Source organism: Gigantopelta aegis, chromosome 9, assembly GCF_016097555.1.
Source record: "Gigantopelta aegis isolate Gae_Host chromosome 9, Gae_host_genome, whole genome shotgun sequence".
In the NCBI taxonomy this organism is placed as follows: domain Eukaryota; kingdom Metazoa; phylum Mollusca; class Gastropoda; order Neomphalida; family Peltospiridae; genus Gigantopelta; species Gigantopelta aegis.
Window position 1 is genome coordinate 15,276,282 of NC_054707.1, and position 16,440 is coordinate 15,292,721.

A 16,440-nucleotide genomic window follows, 5' to 3' on the forward strand; every position below is an offset into this window, starting at 1 on the left:
TTATAAAATTAATAGAGATTGGAGGGAAATACCTAAACATAATAAAAAATGGAATTTTGATAAAGCTGACTGGATATTATTTTATAATTTATGTAAAGAAATTAAAATTAAAGAGGTTCAATCTAAAAATTTAGATAAATATAATGATGATTTAATAAATAAAATAATTAATATAGCTGAAAAATCTATTCCAATTTCTACAATAGGTATTAGGAAACACTCTGTCCCATGGTGGAATAATAACATAGGAGAGCTAATTAAAAAAAGGAACAAAAATAGAGCCAAAATGAAGAAAAATAAAACTACTGATACTATTTTGAATTATAAACATAGTAAATATCTGGTAACACAAGCTGTTCAGACAGCTAAAAAGGAATCGTGGGAAAAATTCTGTTCTAGTATATCCCACGAAACCAATAGTAAAGAAGTTTGGTCTAAAATTAAACGGATACAAGGAAAAAAAATTAAAAACCAAACTCCGTTAGCTAATAATAAAGATTTTATAACTAATCAACAAAAAGCAAATATATTGGCTAAAACATTTAGTAATAATTCAAGCGATACAAATTTTTCAGTAAAATTTCAAAAGAGTAGGCTAGAAAAAGAAAATAAAAAAATACCATTAGATGCTAAATATAATACAGATAAATTAGATATTAATGAGAAATTTAATAAACAAGAATTTATTGAAGGCTTTATTCATAAAAAAGGTACAACTACTGGACCAGATAACTTCAGTTATGTATTTTTTAAACATATGCCAGACATAATATTAGATATATTTTTAGATCTCTTTAATGCGGTCTGGAGCCAAGGATACATACCTACTAAGTGGAAAGTAGCTACGGTCTTCAGTCTGCACAAAAAGGGCAAGGATGTTAGTAAACCGGTTAATTATAGGCCTATATCTCTGACCTCTAATGTGTGCAAAACCATGGAGGCTATGGTCAACAATAGACTGACTCTATACTTAGAAAAAAAAAAATTAATTACTAAATTTCAAAGTGGGTTTCGTAAAAACCACTCCACCATAGATCATTTAATAAGACTTCAATCTGAAATTAACAGAGCTTTTTCCAAAAATCACAAAGTAGCAGCAGTTTTTGTTGACATAGAAAAGGCCTATGATATGGTTTGGCGCCATGGGTTGCTTGAAAAGGTATATAAAATGGGCATTAAAGGCAATCTATTTAATTTTATTGAGAAATTTATATCTAATAGATCTTTTAAAGTCAGTGTAAATGGGTATTTTTCTGATACAACAATATTGGAAAATGGGATTCCACAGGGGTCAGTCATTGCTCCTACACTATTCAATATTTTTATTAATGATTTGGCAAAAACTATGACTGACAACATAAAATATAAAAGTGCAAATTTTAGTATCGGGCTATTCGCAGATGACACTGCTTTTTGGCGTACGGGTATGGATTTTAATATTCTAAAAAAAGCAATCCAATCCGATATTGATAAACTAGTCAAATGGTCCGAAACCTGTGGAGTCAAACTTTCCGATTCTAAAACAGTTTGTATCTTTTTCAAGCACAAAACTAGAGGCGGAAGCTATAGGCTTAATTTATTACTTAATAATAAAGACTTAATACAGGTCAATAAAGTTAAGTTCCTGGGAGTTGTATTCGACCAGGCTCTTACCTTTAAACAACATATTAATGAAATTGTAGCTCATAGTGGCCATTACATTAATATTCTTAGAATCCTCTCTGGAACTACCTGGGGAGGAGATAGGAAATCATTAACTATGTTGTATAATGCATTCATAGTATCTAAATTACAGTATGGAGCACAGGCATTTTGCTGTGCAGATCCTAATGTATTAAATGCCTTGGATGTGGTTCAAAACAAGGCGTTGAGAATCATCTCCAAGGCATTCATAACTACTTCTAATATTAATATACAAGCAGAACTGGGTATACCTCCCCTTATCCAAATCAGGAATAAACTCTGTCTTAGATATTGGATGAAAACTAAAAATATAACACCAGATAAACCGGTGAATCAAATACAGACTCATCCAGAACATAAAATTGGATTGGGGTTCAAATCAACAGAAGGAGTTGGTGACTCCTTTGGTATACTCATGCATAAACTATGTAAATCTCTTAAGATAAATAATCTTATAATAAGTAACGACAGTTATAAAAAAATTTCTCCATGGCTCCAAAATAGGCCTCCAATTCCGCTTTTAATTAGGGAAAAAATACTAAACAATAATTATGAACCTTTTAAAAATATTATATTCAGAGCAAACGCAGAAGACTTATATTCAGAGTATGTACATATATATACTGATGGATCTAAGGACCCTATTTCTGGAAGAACGGCCATGGCCTTCTATGTACAGCCTGACCCTCCCCTCAAACGATTTGTGGGTAGAGCTAGGCTACCCGACCACGTGTCGGTTTATACTGCCGAGCTCATGGCTATCTTCCACGCTTTTTTATGGATTAACTCCAATCATAAAACAATTACTAAAAATAAATGTATTATTTTTTCTGACAGCCTCAGTTCCCTTCTGGCTCTGAGGGGGGCTGACTCAGTCAGAAAGGACCTAATTCATAAAATTTATGCTATAAATGTTTTTTTAGTGGGCATGGGCATCATTAACTAAATTGGAATGGGTCCCAGCCCACGTGGGGATTATAGGAAACGAGCACGCGGATATCAATGCAAAAAAATCACTAAATGATACCAGTGTTGGCTGTAGGCTTGGCTATAACTATACTGAGATCATGTCTATGGCCAGCATTGAAATACTTAAACTTTGGCAGCTAGAATGGACCAAAAATGATAACATTTGGCATTTAAACCTTAAAAATAAAGTTAACACAGTAGGTCCCACATCCCCAAATATATATATAACCAAATTAATAACTAGATTAAGACTTGGAGTGGTAGCCGGTCTTAATGACACTAAATTTAAATTAAAACAAGTTAAATCTCCCAATTGTGTTCAATGTAAAGTAGTGGAAAATGTTGAACACTACTTATTTCACTGTAATAAATATATTAATATTAGAAATATTTTTAAAAACAAAATGGTAGAAATGGGTCTGGCCTTTAATCCACGTAATATGCTAAACCCCGATAAATATAATAGTAAGAAAGTTTTTTCCCTACTTAGGGAATATGTTACTAAAACAGAAATACTTATTTAATTAACTTATAATATGGTGGATAATCGAAAGGTTGAGGATTGGATTGGACCGACACACCGGGCATGGCCTCTGGCAGGGCAATACCGGAGGTTAGACGGGACTGCTAACTCAACCTTTAATTTAGTTGTGTTTCTTTTTTCCTAGGAAGACGGCACTAATTTCTTGTTTTCTTTTTTCTATTTTCTTATAGATTATGGGAAACATGGTAATTCTTTTAATTATATTCGCATGGAGTGCTGCTTGTTTATACTATGCAAAAGGGACCTTGTAAGTGGGTCTGGCATAGTGCTTGGCTTATCGCTTTTTAACATTGTTATTTTGTATTTTAGAATGATATATACCATTGACTTCTGGTAGAGTCTGGTTCTAATTCTTTTATATTTTATGTTATAAGTTTACTTTTTAGTAGTATAATAGGCCTGTAAGACAGGACCTATATATTTTATATTTATGTTTAATATGAATGACTTGCTTTCTTCGTCTATTCACTAGTATGTGACTTGATCCCTGGCAGGATCTTTTCTCAACTCGGCTTGATGTTGGATGTTTAATTCATTTTAATTTTACCTTTTTAATATTTTTGTATTAATTGCATGGATTTTTATTACAGACAAGTTTAATTTTTATATAGATGGTTTTAAAAATAATAAATTGGTATTATATATTTTAATTAAATGTATAACATGTTTTTATTTTAAACAATCAAAGTGATCATAGGGCCGATCGCTCCCTGGTGTGTTTGCGGTACTATATAGTACCGTGTGCATGCCAGGTATTTGTACATTAATGGCTTGTCTGGGCCATCGGTATATGTGACACATTGGTACTTTACGTACTTGCGACGGATGGAGGAGGACTTTGAGGACTACCGTTCCAAAACTACAACCAATATACGTTTCACTTCACCACTCGAGCTCGGCGGCTGCAACTAAGAGTTATATGGGATCATCTCCTATGATCTTAACCTAACCACCACCTTGTGGTTAACACATGGCCATTATCTTATGGCATTCTATTCATGGTTATATAACCAAAACACACTTAGGTGTGTATCTGAGCCCTTAAAAGCTCACCTTAGCAATACCTTTCACCACTGGCCGGAATGGCCTCCCGCGACTTGAGGGAGGGGGGGGGGGGGACGGGTATGCCGGAAGTAGGGCGGTAGGGCGTTGGCGATTGGGTGTTAGGGTTAGGGCTAGGTTTGTCCGGCCTCCCCTGCCCGCCCGCCACTTGCCGCGGGGATCCGGCTCGGTTCGGTGGTGTATATTTTCACCTGGGTGTTGGATCGTGAATCCGGATTGTACGCAATGCCCACCCCGATCGTTAACCTTTCCTCCAGGGCTTAAAGATAATAATAAAAGACTAGCAATTTTGGAAGCCCAGCCAAAATTGGTGTCAACTAAATATATTGTGTAACGGATAATACCACTCACTTATTAATTTTGGCGGACACACTCAAATTATGGTTAAAATCCAATGTTTAGTGTAAGATTCTAAATTGGTCCCTTATTACAACCCTTCTGCCCCTGGTCAAACCACTGGCCTTGCCAGAGGTGAGACCAGGGGGAGACATGCCTGAACCCTAGTGGATATAGGCATGATAAAACTAGTGTCAAGGTCAAATACTCGCCTGCTACCGATTTGATCGGGCTGCTGGTGCTCCCTTGCACCTGCCAGTGCAGGCGGTCCCTTCCCACAACCTTTCCTGTCATGGACAGGCGTGCAGCTCTTGCGCCCACGACAGGCGTGCGCTACAACAGATTGTTCTGAATGTGCACATAAAACCCTATAACATGACATGACATCAAATACTCGTGCTGGAGTGTCGTTAAACATTCATTCATTCTTTTCCAATACACACGGCGACCGGACATATAGCCGCTAGTTTTCTTGTGGCGTTGACCTCAATAGTGTTTAACAGCGAGACCACTACTGGTCAACTCATTGTACGGTTCTCTTACGCAATATCGGTCGTATTGACCATTAATCAACACACAACATAATTTTGGGGATGGATGTTGCTTTTAAAATTATAACCTCATTTAACACAGGATAATAAGCAGCCGAAAAAAAAAAAGGGAAATGAATTACTACACTGGTGTTTGTTGCGCTTCACGGCATGTTTCGTACCCATTCTTGTTTGTCCCTGGACGTTTCGTACCCGCTCGTTACGTCTTCTGCTTATTACGCTATCCGATGTGCTGAAAAAACGTTAAGTTTCGTTCCACATATCGGGGCACAATATAATTCCATTAGTTTTATATGTATAATGTATGGCTTTAGTAATCAAATCCAAAAGTTTCCTAATATTAATCCAGCAGTTTTCATTTAATTAATGCACATTGAATTTTTCGTGCACATTACGACTGTTTACGTCACAGATTAAGTAGGGAAACCTCGATCTTACGCATCGATACAAAATGGAATGAATGAATGAATGAATGAATGAATGTTTAACGACACCCCAGCACGAAAAATGCATCGGCTATTGGGTGTCAAACTATGGTAATGCAAATAAATAAAGTGATGATCAACATCAATATAAAAATTCAAGACAAACAAAAACAGTGTAAAGAACTGTGCAAAAACACAAATATCACAGAATTTTACGGATACTGAATTTTACTCAAAACTTCAATGTTGTGCTGTATTGGCCATTCTCAAAGAGAATGTTACACCCCTGCACCACGGTGAGGATACAGCACACGCAGGGGCGATACGAAATGGCAGCGCCCATGAAGAAACACGTTTACAGTGCATTTCTCGTGGAGCTGCCCCTGCGCGTGCTGTAACCTCACCGTGGTGCAGGGGTGTAACATTCTCTTTGAGAATGGCCAATACAGCACAAATAAATTTAGAGTAAAAGTCAGTATCTATCTGTGTTTTTGTACGGTTCTTTACACTGTGTTTTTTATATTGATGTTGATCATCACTTTATTTGCATTACCATAAATTGACACCCAATAGCCGATGTATTTTTCGTGCTGGGGTGTCGTTAAACATTCATTCATTCGTGGAGCTGAAAGGGACATTCCTGAGTTTGCTGCAATTTTTAAGATGTCGACTAATAGAGACATTTTAACGATTGCAATTACATATCAAATATATTTTTCTGCGTAAAATATTAGTGGCTGTATATTAGACGTGTTTTTGATCTTTCTAATATTTGTACCAGGTTAAATTTCATTTTATTTCCAAAAGATTTTTTTCGTACATACGAAATTATTTAAATACAAAATTCAGTTTGGGCTTCTTACAAATATTAAGACGACCAGAAACACATTGAATATTATATACAGACACTGTTGGGGGTGTTGGTAAAACGCGGACCGGACGGAGACGGATACCTATTGCACGGTGGGTTTTGCGTGTTTTTGTTTTGGTGGGGTTTTTTCTTTTTTTTTTGGAGGGGGGAGGGGGTCATGATATATTTTGTTTTTGTATTACATCACATTATATTATAATTACTATATTATATTAATTCTAATTTAATTTATTATTCTTTTTTCCCCTTTTTTTCCTGTTAATAAAGACTGTTAACATCCCAGTTAAAATATTTGAAAAAAACCCACACATAGCGTACCCCAAAGTAGTGCATTCATATCTTTTTCCCCTGCGCGTGCTGTAACCTCACCGTGGTGCAGGGGTGTAACATTCTCTTTGAGAATGGCCAATACAGCACAAATTGAAGTTTAGAGTAAAATTCGGTGTCCGTAAAATTCTGTGATATTTGTATTTGTATTTTTGCACAGTTCTTTACACTGTTTTTGTTTAAACCTTGAATTTTTATATTGATGTTGATCATCACTTTATTTATTTGCATTACCATAGTTTGACACCCAATAGCCGATGTATTTTTCGTGCTGGGGTGTCGTTAAACATTCATTCATTCATTCATTCATTCATATCTTTTTCTTAAATGAGTGCCGTTCCGAATAAGAAAGTCGCCGCTGTAACATGGGTCATTTGTACGTAAAACATACGGTTACACACCAAATAGCCATTGTTTAAATATGTCGTGAAACAAAATATTGCTTTCGGAAACGAAAGCATTTAGTAAATCATAATAGGGGCCTACACTAAATTGTAAACTGCAAGAATTGTTGCATCTTATGGTGTGGGAGACATAGCTCACTCAGTGCTAGAACATAACGCAGTCTAGGCAATGACAATAGAAAATCGCTACCGAAAAAATTGACAGAATATCAGGACAAATTTTTTATATGTATATCATTGGCACTTTCTCATTCAGGACAATAAATGCCGTACAGAAATGAATGCTTGTATGCGATAGGAGTCAAATCGTTTATGTTTGTATTGTTATGTGATCATCGAGATAGAGCTAAAATAATATTGTATTGTTGAAATAATGATGTGGCCATGATCCCTTAGTCTGTGTCTCATTCCATTCATACTCCACAACCCAATAGCTGGGGTGTCGTCAAAAAGACATTCCTGAGTTTGCTGCAGTTTTTAAGATGTTATCGACTAACAGAGACTTTTTAATGATTGTAATTACATATCAAATATTTTTTTCTGCATAAAATATTGGTGGCTGTATATTAAACGTGTTTCTGATCGTTCTAATATTTGTACTAGGTTAAATTTAATTTTATTTCCTGAAAAATGTTTTTTTGTACGTACGAAATTATTTGAAGATAAAATCCAGTTTGGGCTTCTTACAAATATTACGATGACCAGAAACACATTGAATATACATACACAGATATTCTAAACAAGAAAATATATTTAATATGTGTTATAGTTATTATAACACAAACAAGCAAGAAACAAGTTAGTCACTAACATACGGTTTATTCTTCATCCAACTCATGGCGACAACGAGATCTCACGAGAGTTAATCTCGCAAACACTAACATCTCTTTATCGAGACTCAACATGTAACATGTAACTTTATATATCGAGACATCTCCCCTTTTTTGTTTTCAAACTAAAGTTTCTAGTCTTCTTCTGTTTAACAGTTCTTTTTGTTGAATAGTTCTTTAGCCAATCTCCCTTTACAATCAATTTAGAGTTTCTGTAAATAAAACAATTTCAACTTTGCATTAGTGTTCTATTCTGTTTTCTTAACTATTCAAATGAACTACAACAATTAACTACCGAAAATAAACACAATAAAGGACGAGGGTAGACTGCCCTGCCTTTATACATAAAAACCAGGTATTATTCTGACCTGTGTGGTTTTTATGCATGTCCTTGCACATCCATAATGAAAAATTATATTCCAAGAATGCACATCCATAACGAATTGTTCTCTTCATTCTTGTACTTAAACTAACTTAATTATTTAAACTTTGGGTTTGGTTTGGACACTGTTCCGCTTCTTGTAACAATAAGTTTTTCACCAAATGCGCGTTTCAGCTTCTCGGGTGATTTTCGCATCGTCTTAGTCTGAACTGGTATCTCTGACATTGACTGATGTATTGTAGTACTCTGTGCTTCTTTGTTTTCGCATCTCTCCTGGGTAGGTTGGATAGGTTGAATGTTTACAGGAAGAATACATGGTTCTGGTACGTATGGTTCTGGTGCATACTCTTCTCCCGTTTTTCTTAGATGTTTTCTGTTCCTTCTGTAGGTTCTACCATTTTCTGTTCGCACTTGGTATGACCTCACATCCACTTGACCTTCAACTTTAGCCAAAACCCATTTCCTACTGGTTGTATCCTCACAATATCACCAGGTTTTAAACTTTCAAGCTCTTTTGTACTTTTGTTGTAGTACTTGACCTGCTTTTCTTTCCGATAATACAGTTTTTCTTTGACATCTTTGACTACTTCTGGTGTGAGCAGACGTCGAGCAGTAGGCAACAATGTTCTAGTTCTGCGAGAAAACATCCGTTGTGCTGGCGATGTGGTTACCAACTCTGTCGGAGTGTTGTAGTAGTCGAGTAGGCCAATGTATGGGTCGGTGTTAGCTCTGAGCTTTCTTGATGATAGACTGAGCTATTTTGACAGCACTCTCTGCCTTTCCATTTGATTGTGGATATCTTGGTGAACTTGTAACATGCATACATCCATACTCCTTTGCGAACTCACTGAATTCTTTTGAGTTGAACGGAGGTCCATTGTCTGTGAACATTTCTTCGGGAATACCATGCCTTGCAAACTGAGCCTTGATCTTTCCAATAACTTGTGATGCTTTCTTGTTTGCACTTAGTTTGTCAACTTCGAAAAAGTCTGAATAGTGATCAACAATGACTAGATAATCACAGCCTTCAGTTTCGAAAAGGTCCATGCTGACTTTTTGCCATGGTCGATCTGGTATCTCTTGACTGATGAGTGGTTCTTTTTGTTGTTTCACCGAGAATTCTCTGCAGACAGAGCATTTTGAAATACATTCTTCAATTTCTTTGTTCATCCTCGGCCAATAAACCACTTCTCTTGCCCGTCTAAGGCATCCTTGAATTCCTAGATGACTTCTGTGAATTCTTTCTTTGATTTTCCCTCTCATTGCTGTAGGGATTACAATACGGTCTCCTTTGTAGACGAGACCATCTTGTACAGTTAACTCATCCCGAATGTTGAAATAATCTTGAACTGATATTTGTATTTCTGCTTTTGTCTCTGGCCATCCTTGTACAATGATTTTCTTTAGTTGATTCATCACTGTATCAGTTTCAGATGCTTGTTGTATTTCCTCCAAAGTTTCTGGAGTCATCCTTACATCCTTCGACATATTTATCAGTTCAACATCTTTTTCAGTTACAGTCCGCACATCCACATGAAATACTTCACCATCATGTACCTCTTTTGTCAGATGTGGTATGTATGCTCTGCTCAAAGCATCTGCCATGAACATTGACGATCCCTTCTTATATACCAAGACAAATTCAAACTTTTGTAGTCTCAACAGCATTCTTTGTAGTCCCTTTGGTGCATTCAGTAGGCTCTTTTTGAAAATACTTTCCAGCGGCTTGTGGTCTGATTCCACAGTAAAAGATCTGCCAAACAAGTATGTTTCAAATTTTTCAACACCAAACACGATCGCTAGAAGTTCTTTTTCGATCTGTGCATAATTACATTCTGTTGTGTTCAGAGATCGTGAAGCATATGGAACAGGTTTTCCCTCCTGCATAAGACAAGCTCCAAGCCCATTCTGGCTTGCATCACATTGCAAAACTACTGGCTTATCATTGTCAAAGTATCCAAGGACAGGAGCCCTTGACAGAATATCTTTCACTTTGCTGAAAGCTTTCCCTTGTATAGTCTAATCCCAGTAAAACGCTACTTCTGCTTTCAGTAATTCCCAAATCGGAGCGGTGACTGTTGCTAGTTGTGGAGCAAACTTGGCAACGTAGTTCACCATCCCAATCAAGCGTTGCACTCCTTGTTGATCAGAAGGGGGTGGCATCTTAATGATTGCTTCAACTTTGGCTGGATCAGGTTTCAGACCTGATGCAGTTAGAGTATGTCCAACATATTTAACTTCAGTCTGTTTAAACTTCATTTTGTCTTTGTTGAGCCGAATACCTTTCTCTTGGCATCTCCTCAACAACAAAACTAGTTTACGATCATGATCAGCTTCATCCAGTGCATACAGTAGTATGTCATCAGTTACAACAGCCACTCCTTCTAATCCTTCTAGAGCTTCTTGCAGTCTCCTTTGAAATTCCTCAGGCGCTGGAGAAATTCCAAATGGCATCCGCTTCCACCTGTAACGACCAAATGGAGTTGAGAATGTAGTTAAGTAACTAGACTCTTCATCTAAGACAACATGCCAAAACCCATCTTTTGCATCAAGTACAGTGAACAACTTAGCCGTTGACAGTTCAGGAAGGATATCATCAATCGTGGGTAATGGATAGTGGTTTCTCTTCAAAGCTTTGTTTAAAGGTTTTGGGTCTATACAGAGACGTATGCCACTTTGTTTATTGCATACTACCATAGAAGACACCCAATCTGTAGGTACTGAGACAGGAGCCAAAACATCTTTCTTGACAAGTCTGTCAATATGTTTCTTGACCATTGTCTTTTTTGCCAAAGGCAGTTTCCTTGGTGGTATCTGTACTGGTACTACCGCTGGATCCACTTCTAGATGTAACTCTCCTTCCAGTTTACCATCTCTTGTGAACACATCAGTGAACTGTGTTTCAATGTCTTTTTTCCTGAGAGGAAACATGGTCTCCACACCACATGTACAGACTCAAAATTGTTTTGATTCACAGTTATTAGTTTCATTTTCTGCACGGTTCTCGACCCCAATACAGATCGACATTTCTCTTTTACAACTTGGAACTCTGCACTGTATTCTTTCTTAGTTTTAGGATTGAGAATCCTTAATCTGCATTTTTCTACTGGTTTGATCTGAGATTTGTTGAACATAATAAGTGTAGTGTTACTAGTTTCCAGCTTTTCTTCAGACAAACCTGAATGTACTGCTTCAGATATTACGTTTACACTCGCTCCACTATCCATCTGAAAGTTCACTTTCTGTCCATTTACTATCATGTCCGCAAAGATTCTATTAGGATATGTTTCACCACCAACATTAACAGCAGCAACCTCAGCAATAGCAACCACGGACATAAGACTTCCCTCACTACTGTCATCAGAGTTGTCTTCTACTGTATATAGTTTCTCTTTAGATTTTTGTTTTCGATCACTCCTTGGTTTGAATCTCCTAGTAGGACATTTTAAAGCAAAGTGGTTTTCTTTCTTGCAGATATTACAGGTCTTTCCCCAAGCAGGACAATCCTCTTTCCTCTTGGGATGTCGTTTATCATAGTACCCCTGCGCGTGCTGTAACCTCACCGTGGTGCAGGGGTGTAACATTCTCTTTGAGAATGGCCAATACAGCACAAATTGAAGTTTAGAGTAAAATTCGGTGTCCGTAAAATTCTGTGATATTTGTATTTGTATTTTTGGCACAGTTCTTTACACTGTTTTTGTTTAAACCTTGAATTTTTATATTGATGTTGATCATCACTTTATTTATTTGCATTACCATAGTTTGACACCCAATAGCCGATGTATTTTTCGTGCTGGGGTGTCGTTAAAACATTCATTCATTCATTCATTTTATCATAGTAATAACACAGTTGATCAAAGTAACTCTCTTTTGACCAACCTGCAGACCAACAGTAGACTTTTTCTTTGTTCTATGCTGAAAAGCTTGAACGTCTTCCGATTTTCCCTGAGCCATCTCTTGAAGATGCTGATTTGTGGATTCATATGCCCTAGCGGTATCTAGACATTGCTGAAGGTTCAGATTTCTCATCTGTAGTAGCCGTTTCCTCGTGTGGTTGTCACTAACGCCTACAACAATCCGATCTCTTATCAAAGAATCTCTCAACTGTTCGTAGTTGCAGTTTTTTGACATCTTCATCAATGTAGTATAGAACGCATCTATAGATTCACCTTTCTCTTAGTTACGTTTATTGAAACAATACCTTTCGTAGATTTCATTTACTTCACCAAGACAGAATTGTTGCATTCTCTCTAACACAATGTTAATGTTAGTTCTATCATCTACATTAGGAAATTGCATCCCATTGTATACTTTCAGTGCTTCAGGGCCAAAACATGTTAGAAGTGTAGCTGTTCTTACTTGTGTGGGTTGTAGTTCAAGTCGCGAAGCAATTTCATAATTATCCCATACTTGTCTAAAATGCTCCCATTTTGTAGCAACGTTTCCACTCAACTCTAGTTTGCACGGGAACGGAATGACTGTAGGCTGTACCTCTTGGTCACCCATTGTTATCACTTACTAGTAGCAGTGTAGTACAGAAAAATAATCCAGTATTTAACCCACCAAGTTTACTTATAAACACTTTCGGTTCACGTTTCCGATGGAAAAGATCGCTGTGATGCTCCTTTCCGGTCGGACATACCAAAGCAGTGCTTACTTCCGGAGGAATTTACAATTCCAACGTATGACTACGGACCACCACTTCCGGTCGTAGTTCAAAGAAGAAAGTTTTCTCGGACTGGTGCGCACTTTAAGGAGGAAGTGCCACAGGAGGAAGTGCCACAGAAGAAATGCCCACTTACTAACATTTTGGTCAGTTTTTTACAGCAATATCACATTTCCTCTGTTCCAAAACATGTTTTCCGAGAGCAGGGTACTTTTTCACCTTCTGACACCATGTTACGTTATGTGTTATAGTTATTATAACACATAGTTATTATAACACAAACAAACAAGAAAGAAGTTGGTCACTAACGTGCGGTTTATTCTTCATCCAACTCATGGCGACAACGAGATCTCACGAGAGTTAATCTCGCAAACACTAACATCTCTTTATCGAAACTCAACATGTAACATGTAACTTTATATATCGAGACAAGTCGTACTGATTGTACGAAACTCGTGTCAGGATTCATATATTAAAAATAAAATGTGTTGCTCTTGAAATAGTTTATAAAAATGTATGTAGACAAGACGAGACAAAGAGATTTACGTGCACATTCAGAGCAAGCTGTTGTAGCACACGCCTATCCTGGCCACAGGGACCGGCCTTGGCCGGTTCCCTCTGTCCAGGACAGGAAAGGGTTGGGGGAGGGTTGTAGAGAGGGAACGCCTGCACTGGCAAGTGCAAGGGAGCACCAGCAGTCCAATGTTAATGTATGTATGGAAACTGGCGTACTTGTAAAACGAATTTCGAATAAATCGAACCGCGGACCAAAAACCGAACCAAAAAACCCAAGACAACCCCGAACCGTCCCATCCCTATCAAAAATAAAATAAAAGTAACCCTTGATATTTTTTAGAGATACAACCTTAATAACTGCTTGTAACATCTATAAGCTTACAACGGAAATTTCTCTTCTTTCTTTTTGTTTATAAAAGTCGGCATAAAACACAGCGATCGGGTACAAAACGTCAAGGGACGAACAATATTGGGTACAAAACGTACCCTGAAGCGCAACAAACACCAGTATAGGAATTCACTTCCTGTTTTGTTTTTGTTTTTCATTCGCTTATTATCCTGTGTGTATTTATTGCACTAATCTTAAAAGCTACATCCATCCCCCAAAATATGTTGTATTTATTAATGGTCAACAGGACTGGTATTGCGTAAGAGAACCAGTAGCGGTCTCGCTGTTAAACACTATTGAGGTCAACACCACAAGAAAACTAGCGGCTATATATCCGGTCGCCGTGTGCATTGGAAAGAATACACATAATATATATACCACCAATTCGGTAAAATTGATAGATATTGTAATTGTTCAGACTATAATTCGAATGCACTGTTTTTGTTAGGGGCGGGACGTAGTCCAGTGGTAACGCGTTCGCTTGCTGCGCGGATATAGGATCGATCCCCGTCGGTGGACCCATTGGACTATTTCTCGTTCCAGCCAGTGCTCCACAACTGGCGTAACAAAGGCTATGGTATGTACTATCCTGTCTGTGGGATGGTGCATATACAAAAATCCCTTGCTGCTAATCGAAAAGAGTAGGCCATGAAGTGGCGATAGTGGGTTTTCTCTCAATATGTGTAGTCTGACGCCATATGACTGTAAATAAAATGTGTTGAGTGCGTCGTTAAATAAAATGTTTCCTTCCTGTTTTTGTTAATTTTTATTGCTGCCGTTTGTTTACTTTATGCCATTTATTATCCACATAGTTCAAGATATTCAGGAAATATAATCAGTATGACCCACGTATGTCATAATGTAGGCACTTGGACATATTTTTTCAGTCCTCAAAATGTTCTTTAAGGCTCCAATGATATATCACTAACTGAACTGAACCCCCCCCCCCCCCAAAAAAAAAAAAAAAAACCTACCAAAATGTTTGTTAAAACGTAGTAGTACGTACTAATAGTAGTAGTAGCAGTAGCAGCAGTATAAGTGGTTGCAGAAAATCGCAACAAAAACTATAAAACCCCAAAACAAAAACAATGTGCATTAGCTATCTCATTCCGTTCCGTTCCACGTTTTACCATGTCCGTCATATGAAAAGTTCGTCAACCGGGATCCAGCAGTGGCATTTTACCACCGTTATGCATCATATGCAAGAGAGAGAAAAAAAATCATATGTTACTGTTGGACACCAGCCAATTAAGGACCCACTCCAACAAGCAGAAACAGAATGAATGAACGACACCCCAGCACGAAAAATACATCGGCTATTGGGTGTCAAACTATGGTAATGCAAATAAATAAAGTGATGATCAACATCAATATAAAAATTCAAGACTTAAACAAAAACAGTGTAAAGAACTGTGCAAAAACACAAATATCACAGAATTTTACGGATACTGAATTTTACTCAAAACTTCAATTTTGTGCTGTATTGGCCATTCTCAAAGAGAATGTTACACCCCTGCACCACGGTGAATTGAATTGATGTTTAACGACACCCCAGCACAAATAATACATCGGCTATTGGGTGTCATACAATGGTAAAAATAAATGCACCACGGTGAGGTTACAGCACACGCAGGGGAGCAGAAACAGAGTCCGCTTCACGAGTTATTTGATTTTAGGCTCTAACCCTAACCTAGTTCACCAAGGTAAACATGTACGGTCCGTTTTTTTAACATTTTGACATTTGTTGGACCTTCGATGTTTACAAGTCTAATGGCCAAAACAAGCGTGCAGATTCCGCTCAGAATTCAGTCCGAATCAATAAAATCATGGAATTACGTATTTAGTGGCGAAATATGAGATGTACCAACATATATAAACACTTACGGTGTAAAGAAAACCTCCCGAGTTACATTTACGTATAAATAGACAGTTTGTCCAAATAGTACTCCTGCATTAATCCAATTTTGAATGAATGTTTAACGACACCCCAGCACGAAAAATACATCGGCTATTGGGTGTCAAATTATGGTAATGCAAATAAATAAAGAGATGATCAACATCAATATAAAAATTCAAGACTTAAACAAAAACTGTAAAGAACTGCAAAAATACAAATATCACAGAATTTTACGGATACTGAATTTTACTAAAAACTTCAATTTGTGCTGTATTGGCCATTCTCAAAGAGAATGTTACACCCCTGCACCACGGTGAGGTTACAGCACACGCAGGGGCCCAATTTTGAGAACAAAATCTCAAATATTCCCGCCGGCCATTATAAGCACATTTAAAATGCGATTGAAAACTGTTGCAGAATAGGATTATTTTTACAATTATTCGTTTTGGGTTCACGAGTTTCTTCCACAATATACGACATTTAATGGAATATCACGTTTAATAATAGTATTTTAATTTTTTTTTAGTATTATTCCCATTTTTATTGACATATCCACACAGATATATGACAGAGATATTTAACTACATGG